Source organism: Neofelis nebulosa, chromosome 11 (assembly GCF_028018385.1).
Source record: "Neofelis nebulosa isolate mNeoNeb1 chromosome 11, mNeoNeb1.pri, whole genome shotgun sequence".
Classification (NCBI taxonomy): domain Eukaryota; kingdom Metazoa; phylum Chordata; class Mammalia; order Carnivora; family Felidae; genus Neofelis; species Neofelis nebulosa.
The window spans coordinates 37,948,738-37,962,573 of record NC_080792.1 but is presented as its reverse complement, the minus strand read 5'-3'; positions in this window follow the sequence as shown (position 1 = coordinate 37,962,573).

The following is a 13,836-nucleotide window of genomic DNA, read 5'->3' as shown; positions in this document are numbered from 1 at the left end:
GAGACAAGGAAAAGAAAGGGAGAATTCTGCCATTAAGATAGTCTTTACGGATTCATAATCCGTGTCACAGGAGTTATTATCTCATGTGATCCTCGCAGTAGCCCTCTGAAAGAAGTAATAAAGGCTAGTATTTAAGAATGCTTACTACGTTGTACCAGCCACATATATTGTCATTTTCACAACAACTGTATCATGGTAGGAACTTTTATTATCCCCATCTCACAGCTGAGATAGATAATTGAGACACAAGTAAGTAACTTGCCTACAGCTCATAACTAGTAAGGGGGAAACAAGATTTGGCTCCCACTACATGTTACACTACTTTATTTTGACAAAATTGTCTATCAGGGAAACGAGAGGAGACTCTTAATGAAGAGTTTTGGCAGTGATCTCAGTGAATTTGCAGAATTCATGGTCCTCTTCTGACTTCGGGCTTGACATTTTATACCACAAAACAGCTGCTGAAGGTATCATTTAGAAAGTAAATCAGGAGCACCTGGGTGGCTCAGTCGGTTAAGTGTCCGACTTAGGCTCAGATCACGATCGCTCCGTATGTGAGTTCCAGCCCTGCATCGGGGTCTGTGCTGACAGCTCAGAGCCTGGAGCCTGCTTCTCATTCTGCATCTCATTCTCTCTCTGCCCTTCCCCAACTTGTGCTCTGTCTCTCTCTCTCTCTTGAAAATAAATAAATGTTAAAAAAACCAAAAGTAAACCAGCCCACTTCATTTCCCTATTTCAAGACCTTCAATGGATCCCCACTGTCTTAAGTATGACATAAAAACTCCTTACATTGGCCTGCAAGGCCTCTGTTGTCTGTTCCCTGCCTCCCCACTCTGACCTCAGTTCTTAGGTTCATTGTGACCCCAGATTCCTAGTCTCAGTGAAAGTCTCTCCACCCTTCATGGCACAGTAGAGTGATCTCATTTATTTATTCTCCTGTTTTTTTCCTTTTCTTTTTTCTTTCTTTCTTTTTTTTTTTTTTTTTTTTTTGTAAGTTCCGTAAAGGCAGGGACCTTGTTTGTCTTGTACACCACAGTATCCTCCCTAGTTCTAGGATGCTGACTGCCTGGTACATGGAGAACTCAATAAATATTTGTTGAATAAACGAATGAATTGTGGACTGGTCACGTTGCTGCTTTTGTCACGCATCAGAAACCACACAAAAGAGCCCTGTTGTTTAAGGTCTATGTTCAAAGCACAGGTCCAGCCTTCCAGAAGCATTCCAGGATTCTCAGGCTTCAGCTTTCTGCCTCATTCAGGCCTTCATAAAGGGCCCTCAGCCTCCACTGGCTTCGCGAATGAGAGAGCAAGTGAGCAAGCTGTTGATGGTATAGTACTGCTTTACACTCGGACTGGAACTTTGTCTCCCCGGCATGCCTACTAACTCTGGTGCCTCTTCTCTCCATTTAGGAGGCCACAGAAATCCAGCCATTTTACTTTCCTACTTGACTACTGCCACCAAGCTGCCTGTCTGCCTTTCCCAAACTTTCCTTCTTTTGTGACCCTAAAAGCTAGCTCAAGGCATTTTTTATTTATTTTATTTTGCTTTGAGAGTTTTTACATATAATTAATGTTAGAGGACAAAAAAGCTTAACAACATCAAACAGAAATAATTGGGGAAGCAGAAAGTGTTGTAAAATTTTATAAAACTCTTTGCCTGGGATTCGTTCTGTTATTCCTAATTCTACGGGTAAATGGAAACCACAATGAGGTTTCCCTTTCTAATTTACTCTAATTTCTAAGCCTCTAATGTCAAAATCTCTAATTTTGAGGCCAGTGACCCATAACACCCACTTTGAAATACCATCCTTCTGAGCCCCATTGTGTGGGCTCTTTCCTGAATGGTGGCCCCTGTTGCCATCTTAAAGATATAGTCAAGATAGAGCATCACATTCCTCTGAGAAACCTGAGTGTAGGGAATAGCTCCATGCCAGCGCTGGACAACCAGCAACATAGGTCACGTAGGTGAGGCTTGAACTGCAGCTGATTTGAGTCTTGGCAGAACACCTTGTGATCCTCCCAGAAGGTGAGAGCATGAGAAGCTTGCGAGGAGCTGCAGTAAGGCCATTTGCCACTCAGGTGTCTGTCTTCCAAGAAGGCTGTTGTGAGACAGGTCTTCATTGCTTCCTGGGTGGTGATGAGGCTTTCTGCCTCACCTGCCTCGAGTACAGCTGCAGACTATAAACAGCCTTAAATACAGCAGGGTTTTAGCTCCTCAGCAACAAGGTATTCCATATCTCATGTTGAAGTCATCTGACTCCTTTTGTTATCCTTTTGGTGTGAGACAAAAGCTCATGGGGAGTTGGTACCTCTTGGCTACTCTCGATTTGACTGTCTTTGCAAGTACTGATCTGTCTAAACTTAAAGAAGGCTCATTGTTTCTCTACCAGCCAAATCGGTTGACCTTGTTTGAAAGCATCTCATTCATTAACTAATGGTAAAGAAACAAACACAAGAACCAGATAGATACTACCTGGGTTCTAGAGACCTAGACGTGACTACAATGAGGTCATGATTCCTTCCTTTAACATTACTGTCTTGTTTAGGATATAAGCAAGAAAACAAGTATTTATAAGGCAATGTAGAAGTAATACAGTAGGGGAGCCTAGGTGGCTCAGTCGGTGAAGCGGCCAATTCCCGGTTTTGGCTCAGGTCATGGTCTCATATTTTGTGAGTTTGAGCCCCACATTGGGCTCTGCACTATCAGCATGGAGCCTGCTTGGGATTCTCTCTCTCTCTCTCTCTCTCTCTCTCTCTCTCTGCCTCCTCCCACTCTCTCTCTCTCTCATAACGAATAAATAAACATTTTTTTAATGAAGTAGAACAGTGAAAGCAAAATATGGCAAGGGGAGGGACACCTACATGAGACAGTGTGCTGAAAGGGAAGGGAGGAGGCACACAAAGATGGAGGAAGCAAAGTAAGAGAAGTTTTCACATTGGAAAGAAATCACGGACATTCAAATGTAGTGTTAATCAGATTTTGTTCAATAATAACCCTTTTTATGGGCACTTGGCTGGCTCAGTTGGTAGAGCATGCAACTCTTGATCTCAGGGTTGTGTCCCATATTGGGTACAGAGATTACTTAAATAAATCAACCAAAAAAAAAAGATCTTTTCTAGGCTTTTCTCTAACACTTATTTTGAAGCTCTCAGTCCTTCCCTTCAGCTCAAAAGTATTTCCCTCTGGGCATTTATTTTTGTAATGTTTATTTATTTATTTTGAGACAGAGTGAGAAAGAGAGAATGTGAGTGGAAGAGGAGTAGAGAGAGGGAGAGAGAGAATCCCAAGCAGGGTCCATGCTGCCAGCAAAGAGCTGGACAGGGGCTCAATCCCATGGAACTGTGAGATTATGACCTGAGCCAAAATCAAGAGTTGGATGCTTAACCGACTAAGCCACCCAGGTGCCTCATTTTTAAAAAATGGTTATCCCTCTGGGCATTTAAAATACACTGGTTAGGGGTGCCTGGGTGTCTCAGTGGGCTAAATGTCTCACAGTTATGAGATTGAGTCCCCACTCCAGCTCCATGCTAGGCGTGGAGCCTGCTTAAGATTCTCTCTCTCCCTCTTCTTCTGCCCCTCTCTTGCCCACACCCCCCCCGTCAAAAATAAAATAAAATACACTGGTTAAAGATTGCATTTTAGCCAATAAGGGCACTGCACCAGGAGTTTTTTGATTGCAAGTGGCTAAAAGCCTATAGCAGGCATTGTTAACTTCTTACATAAAGCACTCCCTATTACTTCTAATACACCCCATTTTTTTTATTGGAGGGGGACAACACTCTGCCCAGACATATGCAGTGATTGAATTAAGCCATCCATGACCATTCTGTTTCTCTTTGCCAGATATTCACTTCACCTCCCTGGCAGCTAGGAATGGCCATATGATTCAGTTCTGGTCAATGAGATGTAAGAGGAAGTAATTTGTGTTGCTCAACAAATGTATCTAATTCATGTAAGTTATCAAATTTATTGGCATAAAGTTGTTCATAATATTTCTTTAATATTCTTTTAATATCTATTGGACCAGTAGTGATATCCCCTCTTTCATTCCTAAACTTGGTAATTTGGGGGTTGTTTTTCTTTATCAGTTGGCTTCCAGTTCATCAATTTTATTAATTCTTCAAAGAATCAACTTTTGGCATTATTTGCTCAATTATTTGTTGTCTATTTCATGAAGTTCTTTTAAAAAAAATTAATATACAGTAAAATTGGCTTTTGTTGTGGCATATAGCTCTATGAGTTTTAACATATGTATACATTTGTGGAACTACCACCCAAATCATAATACAGAATAGTTCCATTATTCCATACAACTTCCTCAAGATGCACTCACAACTGTCCTACATTCCCTACCCAAACAACAACTAATTTATTATCCATCAAAACAGTTTTGACTTTTCCAGAGTGTAATATAAATGGACTTATAAAGTATGTCACCTTTTACATATCTTTCATTCAGCATTATGCCTTTGAAATTCATCTGTTATCGCATGTCTCAGTAGTTTTTAATTGCTGAGTGTAGCTGAGTAATATTTTACTGTAGGTATTACAGTTTGCTTATCCATTCAACCATTGAAGGACTTTTGGGTTATTTCTGGATTTGGGCAATTATGAATAGAACTACTATAAATACTCATGGGTAGGCTTTTGTATGTACGTAAGTTTCTATCTCTCCAGAGTAAATATCTAGAAAAGAGACTGCTGGATCATATGGTATTATGGACTGAATGTTTGTGCCCAGCCCCAAAATTCACATGTTGAAGCCCTAACCCCCAATGTGATGGTATTTGAAGATGGGCCCTTCAGGAAGTAAATGGGTTTAGATAAGGTTATGGGGGTGGGGTACTCATAATGGGATTAGTGCACTTAAAAGAAGAAATGGAGAGAGCTTGCTTCCTCTCTCTCTCTCTCCCCACCATGTGAGGGCACTATGAGAAAGTGGTCATCTGGAAGTCAGGAAAAGAACCCTCACAGAGAACCAAATCAGCTGGCATCTTGATCTTGGACTTCCCAACCTCCAGAACTATAAGAAATAAATTCCTGTTATTTATGCCACACAGTCTATGTTATTTTGTTATAGCAGCTGAAGCTAATACATCTGACCTTTTTCTTTTTTTAGTTTCAATAAATTGAATTTTAACTTTTTTTTTAAAAAAAGAAGCATTGAGGGGCGCCTGGGTGGCTCAGTCGGTTGAGCGGCCGACTTCAGCTCAGGTCATGATCTCGCGGTCCGTGGGTTCGAGCCCCACGTCGGGCTCTGTGCTGACAGCTCAGAGCCTGGAGCCTGTTTCAGATTCTGTGTCTCCCTCTCTCTGACCCTCCCCTGTTCATGCTCTGTCTCTCCCTGTCTCAAAAATAAATAAAACGTTAAAAAAATTTAAAAAATAAATAAATAAAATAAAAAAGAGGCATTGAGCCAGAATCAACAATATATGACACATAAAATATGAATCTGGAAAATAAGCATTAAAAAATTATATACATAAAAATCATATATATGTATAATATGTATAATGTATTTTTTATATATGGCTTTTTCCCCCTCCCTAGAAAATCTACCTAGAGAATAATGTTGGTGACCAATATGTAAAATGTGCAACTGCAAATATGTTGACATCTATGTTTAAACATTGTAATGAGTTAAAGGAGATTAATTAAGTTAAAGGAGATTCTCTGTCCCTAGAGAGAATGTATGAGTGTTTCACATGCTCCACATATTCATCAGCACTTGGTGTTATTTTTTGTTGTTGTTTAGCCATTCTAATATGTATGTGGTCATGTCTTATCATGGTTTTACTTTTTATTTATTTTTTTAAAGTAGGCTTCATGACCAGCGCTGAGCCCAAAGCAGGGCTTGAACTTATGACCATGAGATCAAGACCTGAACTGAGATCAAGAGGGGGACACTTAACTGACTGAGCCACCCTTGGATGCCGCTCATCATAGTTTTAATTTGCATTTCCCTAAAGTTTAATAATGTGTAGAAACTTTTCATTTGCTTGTTTGCCATCCATAAATACTCTTCTGTGAAGTGTCTGTTCAAGTACCCCCACTCCCAATCCACCTCTTTTAAAAAAATTTTTTTACTGATAAATTTTTGAAGTTCTATATATATTCTAGATAAAAGTCTTTTGTCTTATCACTTGCAAATCTTCTCCCAGTCTGTAGCTTGAATTTTATTCTTAGTAGTATGTTTTACAGAGAAAAATGTTAATTTTGAACTCCAATTCATCCATTGTTGTCTTTCACAGTACTTTTGGTGTCATAACTAAGAATACATAACACCAGGACATGAAGAGTCTCTCATGTTTTCTTCTAAAAAGTTTTATATTTTTATATTTAATATTAGGTACATGATTTATTGTGTATTAATTTTTGTATAATGTATGAATTATAAGTTGGGGGTTTACGTGGGGAGAGGGTTTGCATATAGATGTTCAGTTATTCTATTTGATAAGAAGTTTGTTTCAATTGCCTTTGCATCTTTATAAAAAATCAATCAGCCATATTTTTGTGGGTCTATTTCCAAACTCTCTAGCCTATTATACTAATCTATGTGTCTCTTTGCTAATACCATAACCTTGATTATGATAGCTTTATCATAATTGTTAAAAATCTGGTAGCATGAATCCTCCAACTTTGTTTTTTTTTTCAAAATTATTTCAGATATTTAGCACTCCATATAACTTTTAGAATTAGTTGTCTATATATATCTACAAAAATATCCTACTGGAATTTCTATCAGAATTACATTAAATCTATTGATCAACTTATGGACAATTGGCATGTTAATTATATTGAATCCATCAATCAATACATGATATCTCACCATTCGTTTTGATCTTTGATTTAAAAAATTTTTATTTTTAATTACAGTGTAGTTGACATACAATATATTAGTTTCAGGTGTATAACATAGTGATTCAACAATTATATACATGATGAAATGCTCACTTTGATAAATGTAGTTACCATCTAGTGTCATACAAACTTATTATGATAGTGTTGACTATATTTCCTATGCTTGATCTTCTTAGATTTTATTCATCAGCACTTTGTAGATTTCAGTGTACAGATCCTTCCCATATTTTGTTCAATTTATTCCTGAGCACCAACTGGTTTTTGGAGCTATCTAAAATGATATGTTAAAATATCTAGTTGTACATGGCCAATATTTATAAATATACAGCTGACCATTGACAACATGCATTTGAACTGTGTGGATCTGCTTACACGGGGATTAAAAATGAATAAATACAGCACAGTACTGTACATGTATTTTCTCTTTCCTATGATTTTCTTAATACCATTTTTTCTCTAGCTTACTTTATTATAAGAATACAGTATATAATGTATAAATTTGTGTTAGTTGACTACATTATAGGTAATTCTTCTAGTCAAAGGTAGGCTATTAGTAGTTACATTTTTGGAGAGTCAAAAATTATATATGGATTTTTAAAATTTTTTTTTAATGTTTATTTATTATTAAGAGAGAGAGAGACAGAGCATGAGCGTGGGAGGGGCAGAGAGAGGGAGAGACACAGAATCTGAAGCAGGCTCCAGGCTCTGAGCTGTCAGCACAGAGCCTGACGCAGGGCTCAAACCCACAAACCGTGAGATCATGGCCTGAGCCAAAGTCGGATGCTTAACCAACTGAGCCACCCAGGCACCCCTACATGTGGATTTTTGACTGTGCATGTAGTTTGGTGCCCCTAACCCCACATTGTTCAAGGATCAACTGCAATTGATTTTTGAGTATTGACTTTTATCCTACAACCTTAACAAACTCCTGTATTAGTCAAGGTTCTCCAGAGAAACAGAAATAGGATCAATTTATAACATATATATAAAGAGATTTATTAGAGGAATTGGCTCATGCAGTCATGGAGGCTGAGAAGTCCCACAGTCTGCTGTCTGCAAACTGGAGAACCAGGAAAGCTGGTGATATACTTTCGTCTGGTTGCTGTACTAGAGGCAGGAGAAGATGGATGTCTCAGTTGAAGCAAAGAGAGCAAATGTGCCCTTCCTTTGCCTTTTTAGTTCTGTTCAGACTCTCAAGGGATTGGATAATACCCACCCATAATTGGTGAGGGTGAACTTCTTTCCTCAGTCTACTGACACAAATACTAATCATCTAGAGATACCCTTACAGACACACTCAGAAATAATGTTTCATCAGCTATCTGGGCATCCCTTAACCCAGTAAAGTTGACACATAAATTAACCATCACAATTCTATTAGAAGCTTTTTTAATAGATTCAGTGGAATTTTCTCTGTGGATAATCATGTTATCCACAAACAGAGAAAGTTTATTTCTTAACTTCTAAACTGTATTACTCTTCTTTTTCTTGCCTTATTGCACTGACTAGGACTTCCAACACAATGCTGTGTAGGAATGGAAAGAGTGGACAAACTTTCTTTGTTCCCAGTCTTAGGGGGAAAGGGATTCAGTCTTTCATAACTAAGTATGATAATGACTATGTTTTTTGTTTTGTTTTGAGACTTTATATATTTTTAGAGCAGTTTTAGGTTTACAACCACATTGAGAAGGAGGTAGAGAGGTTTTCCATATACCCCCAACCTCCACACATGCATAGCCTTCCCCATTGTCGACACCACTCACCAGAATGGTACATTTTTTTACCAAGGACGAACCTATATTGACACATCATAATCACTCAAAGTCCATGGTGTACCTTGGGGTTCACTCTTGGTATTGTACATTCTATGAGTCTGGACAAGTGTATAATGACATATCCATCATTATGATATCTATATACAGAGTATTTTAACTGCCCTAAAAATCCTCTGTACTTTGCCTATTTCATCTCCCCTACACCAGCAACTACTGATCTTTTTGTCTCCATAGTTTTGTCTTTTCCAGAAAGTCCACTATATAGTGGAATCATATATATGTAATCTTTACAGATGGACTTCTTTTATTTAGTCATATGCACTTAAAGTTTCACCATGTGTCTTCATGGCTTGAGAGCTCATTTATTTTTAGCACTGAATAATATTCCATTGTCTGGGTGTACCACAGTTTATGCATCTATTCACCTACTGAAGGGATACCTTGGTTGCTTCCAAGTTTTGGAAATTATGAATAAAGCTGCTACAAACATCCATGTGCAGGTTTTTGTGTGGACATACATTTTCAACCTCTTTGGATAAATACTGAGGAGCATGATTGCTGAATCATATGGTGAGAGTATGTTTGGTTTTGTAAGAAACTGCCAAAATGCCTTCCAAAGTATCTGTACCATTTTGCGTTCCCACCAACAATGACTGAGTTCCTGTTGCTCCATACCTTCACCAGCATTTGGTGTTGTTGGTGTTTCACATTTTGGCCATTCTAGTTGGTGTGTGGTGAACTCTAGGTTTTTAACAGATGCGCTTTATCAGTCTGGGGAAATTACCTTCTATTTGTAACATAAATGGATGCTGAATTTTCTCAAATACTTCTTCTGCATCAACTGATATGACAATGTGGTTTTTCTTTTTGAAATTTACTAATCTGGTGGATTACTTTAATTTTTGAATACAGGGTCAACCAGATAGTCCTGGGGTAAGTCCCACTCATTCCAGGTGTTTTATTGTTTTTATACATTGCTGAATTCAATTTGATAACATGTTGAGGATTTTTGTGCCCACATTCATTAAGGATTTTGTTTTTCAATCTGTTATTCTCCCTGTTGTTTACATTGGGTAATTTCTGCTGGTATATTTCATCTGTCAGTTGCATTCTTCCGCTGACCTCATCCAGTGAATATTTTGGTTGTCCTATTTTTTCAGCTGTGAAATTTCCATTTGGGTCTTCTTTATATCTTTGATTTCTTTCCTGATGTTTTCTATCTCTCCATTCATTCATTCTTTCTTCTTAAGCATGGTTATAACAACTAAAGTCTTTTGCTGACAATTGTAACATGTGTGTCATTTAGACAGTGGCATTTGATTTTCTTTTTCCTTGAAAATTGAGATATTCCTGGTTCTTCCTATGCCTAATAATTTTGCATTATATCCTGCACATTTTGATACTATGTTATCAGATTCTGGATATCTTTTAAACCCTAAACAGAAAGTTGATTTGTTTTAGCAGGCAGTTGCCCTAGGTAGAGTCAGGCCCCAAGTTCTGTGAGGACTGCCGTTCCAAAGTCAGTTCAGTTTTCAGACATTTCCAGTCCTTTGTGCATGCTCCCCAGTGGCCAGTCTGGATCTGGGAAAGTAGTCTACCCTGGAGCTCAGTTCTCAGTGCTCTGCTATTGAGGGTCAGATCCATGCATGTGTAGTTTAGAGGCAAGTAGAGGTGTTCATCCATTACTTTTGGGGACTACAATTGATCTCTTTCCTCTTTGCAATAAACTCAACATTTCCTAGCTCCCTGAAGCCTCCCTTCATAGTCTTCCAGCTACAAAGCTAGGGTTTTCTGTTTCCTTGCTCTGCTATTTACTTCTCTCAATTGTATCTGCATCCTGGTTCAAGCAACGATAGGAAACAGAGAGAAAAAAAGCCATTGGGATTGGCACCATACTCTTGGAACCAAAGCTCCTCAGATCAGAGAAGGGCTCCCCTCCCTCTGAGTTTAAGATGACTTCCCTGTGACCCCTGTCCTTGCTGTGTTGCTGCTGCCGCCATTGTCATAGTATTGCCTGGAAGGCTACGATAGGAGAGAAGTCAAATGAAGAAAAAGAGATATGGGTTTCCCCCATTGTTTCTGACCTTAGGAGCCCCTTTCTTTGGCAAGACACAGAGCACTTCTCTTAGAGTTCTTCCTGTTCTCTCACTGCGTGCACTTCTGGGTTTCAGGCTGCCTTTGAGTCTAGGCTGGGAGATACCAAAGTGAAATAAGGGTAAATTCAGTGCAGTTCAGGGGAACTTCAGATTCTCATCTTCTTCCCCAATCTGCTTGCTGTTATTTACTTTGAGGAGTCCTCAGGGAGCAGCTGCTTCATGCATTCTGTCCCAGATTCTGTGGGAATCTCTCTGTGGAGAGAGAGACAGAGTGGAATGTGCTTTCTCTACCTTCTTTAGAACCGAGCTTCTATTCTTATTTTTTTTTATCATTTTGTGCCTTCTACTTATTTGGCTTTAAATTCCTATATTTTTTCCCCTAGATTCTTAAGGTAGATAATTAGGTCACTGAATTTAAACCTTTCTTATATTCTTTTTATTTTTTAATTTTTAATTTTTTTTTATTTGAGAGAGAGAGAGAGTACACAAGTTGGGGCGAGGGGCAGAGGGAGAGGGAGAATCTTAAGCAGGCTCCATGCTAAGCATGGATGCAGGGCTTGATCCTACAACCACAACCCTGGGATCATGACCTGAGCCCAAATCAAGAGTGAGCCGCTCAGCTGACTGAACCACCCAGGCACCCCTTAAACCTTGATTGTTTTCTAATGTAAGTATTTAAAGGAATGGTACCTCAGGACTTGAGTCCTGTTTCTAGGTAGTTTTCCTAGATCCTTCCTCCATGTGTCGGCTTCATCTGCCAGCTATAGCAGCAATGCCTGCCATCATAGCCACAACAGCATCTGGAGATAGAAAGGTATCATCACTTTTATATGTCTCTCTTTTAGAGAAAGCAAACTTTTCTGGAAACCATAAAACAGGTTTCCCCTAGCGTCTCATTGACCCAGATTAGGTGATATGCCCATTCCTAAATCAGAATTACTTGCAGGTAGAATAGGATTACCATGACTGACTTAGATTAATAATTTGGGGTTGAATGAATATTGAGAAGTCAAACTGTATGATCACTTAGGTGACAAGACTGCTAATAGGTGATGAATAAAAGCAAAGTTTAATGGATTAATCCAGTTCTAATGCAACCTACTGACCTGTCCAAATGGAGATATTCTACTTAGAGTCCTGACAACTCCTTCTGCCATGTACTAGAGTCAGCCAAGTTGCATAGGAAAAGATAGCAGATGTTTACCTGCTGATCATTAGCTCAGACACTAGAGTTCCATGTGTTATATAAGCTGCCAACCAATGTCATTCTAGCCTTTAAATAAAAATAATCCTTCAGTTGTAGACAAACTAGTTAATCTGAGCTAAATTCAAATTCAAGTAAGATTAAGAGACCCAAATGAGATACATACATTAGGTAAAACTTCAGGAATCAACAATTAATTTTGCATATAGCTTTATACAAGGAAATACTTTGAATTCAAGATGGAAATTACAACTAATTTTAATATTATTTACTAGCCATCCAGGATTTGTCTATATGGTCCATCCAAATCTTCTTCTAAGGCTGCTAGTGTAGTCTCATCCTTGCCTGTCCTCAACGTTAGTGGAAAAGAGAACATTATTTGGGCTTACATTCAGTCATCCTTTCACCAAACACTTGTCTGGATTTTATCTCCCAGGTCCTCCGCCTTTCAACAACATTCATTCCATAGGGTTTTTACTTCTACTTTTGCTAGAATATGAACTTTATTAGGGCAGGAATTATATAAAAGTAATCTCCTCTTTGTTTCCCCCAATGCTTTTTTTTTTAATTTTTTTTTTTTCAACGTTTATTTATTTTTGGGACAGAGAGAGACAGAGCATGAACGGGGGAGGGACAGAGAGAGAGGGAGACACAGAATCGGAAACAGGCTCCAGGCTCTGAGCCATCAGCCCAGAGCCTGACGCGGGGCTCGAACTCACGGACCGTGAGATCGTGACCTGGCTGAAGTCGGACGCTTAACCGACTGCGCCACCCAGGCGCCCCTGCTTTTTTTTTTAAATTGTGGTAAAATATACATAAAATTTACCATTTTAACCATTTTTAAGTGTACAATTCAGTGGCATTAAATACATTCATAATGTCATATAACAATCATACTACCCATTTCCAGAACTTTTTAATCAACTCACACAGAAATTCTGTACTATTAAACAACTCCTCATCCTCTTCCCCCAACACTGATAACCAATAGTCTATTTTGTCTCTATAAATTTGCCTGTTCTACACACCTCATATAAATGGAATCGTACAATATTTCTTTTTTTGTGTTTGGTTTCCTTCACTTAGCATAAAAGGTTTTCAAGTTTCATCCATGTTGTAGCATTATCAAAGTTTCGTTGCTTTTTAAGGCTGAAAAATATCCATTATATACATATATCTCTCACATTTTGCTTTTCCATTGATCAATTAATGAACACTTGGTTATTTTCACCTTTTGGCTACTGTAATACTGCTATGATCGGGGTGTTCAAGTATCTGTCTGAGTCCCTGCTTTCAGTTCTTCTGGATATATACCTAGGAGTGGAATTGCTCGATCATATGGTTATTCTATGTTCAGCTTTCTGAAGAGCTATAAAACTGTTTTCCACAGTGACTACACCATTTCACATTCCCATCAGCAATGCACAAGTGTTCTGGTTTCTCCACATCCTTGCCAACATTTGTTACTTTTTGTATTTTTAATCAAAGCCACCTAAATGGGTATGAAGGGATATCTCATTGTAGTTTTCATTTGCATTTCCCTAATGATTAGTGGTGTTGAACATCTTTTCCTGTACTTATTGGCCATTTGTGTATCTTCTTTGGAGAAATATCTATTCGTGTCCTTTGCCCATTTTTGAAATGGATTGTTTGGGATTTTTGTTGTTGTTGTTGAGTTGCAGGGGTTCTTTATATATTCTGGATATTGATCCCTTATCAGATATAATTTGCAAATGTTTTCATTCTACAAGTAATTAAGTGCCTGTTATGGGTCAGGTACTGTGCCAGATGCCTCTGGAACACCAGTGAATGAGTCAGTTCATTCTTTCAAGAAACATAAAATAGCAGGGTCAACACAGAAGCAGATATAAGTGTCCGTTTGGTGGGGTAAAAAGTTAT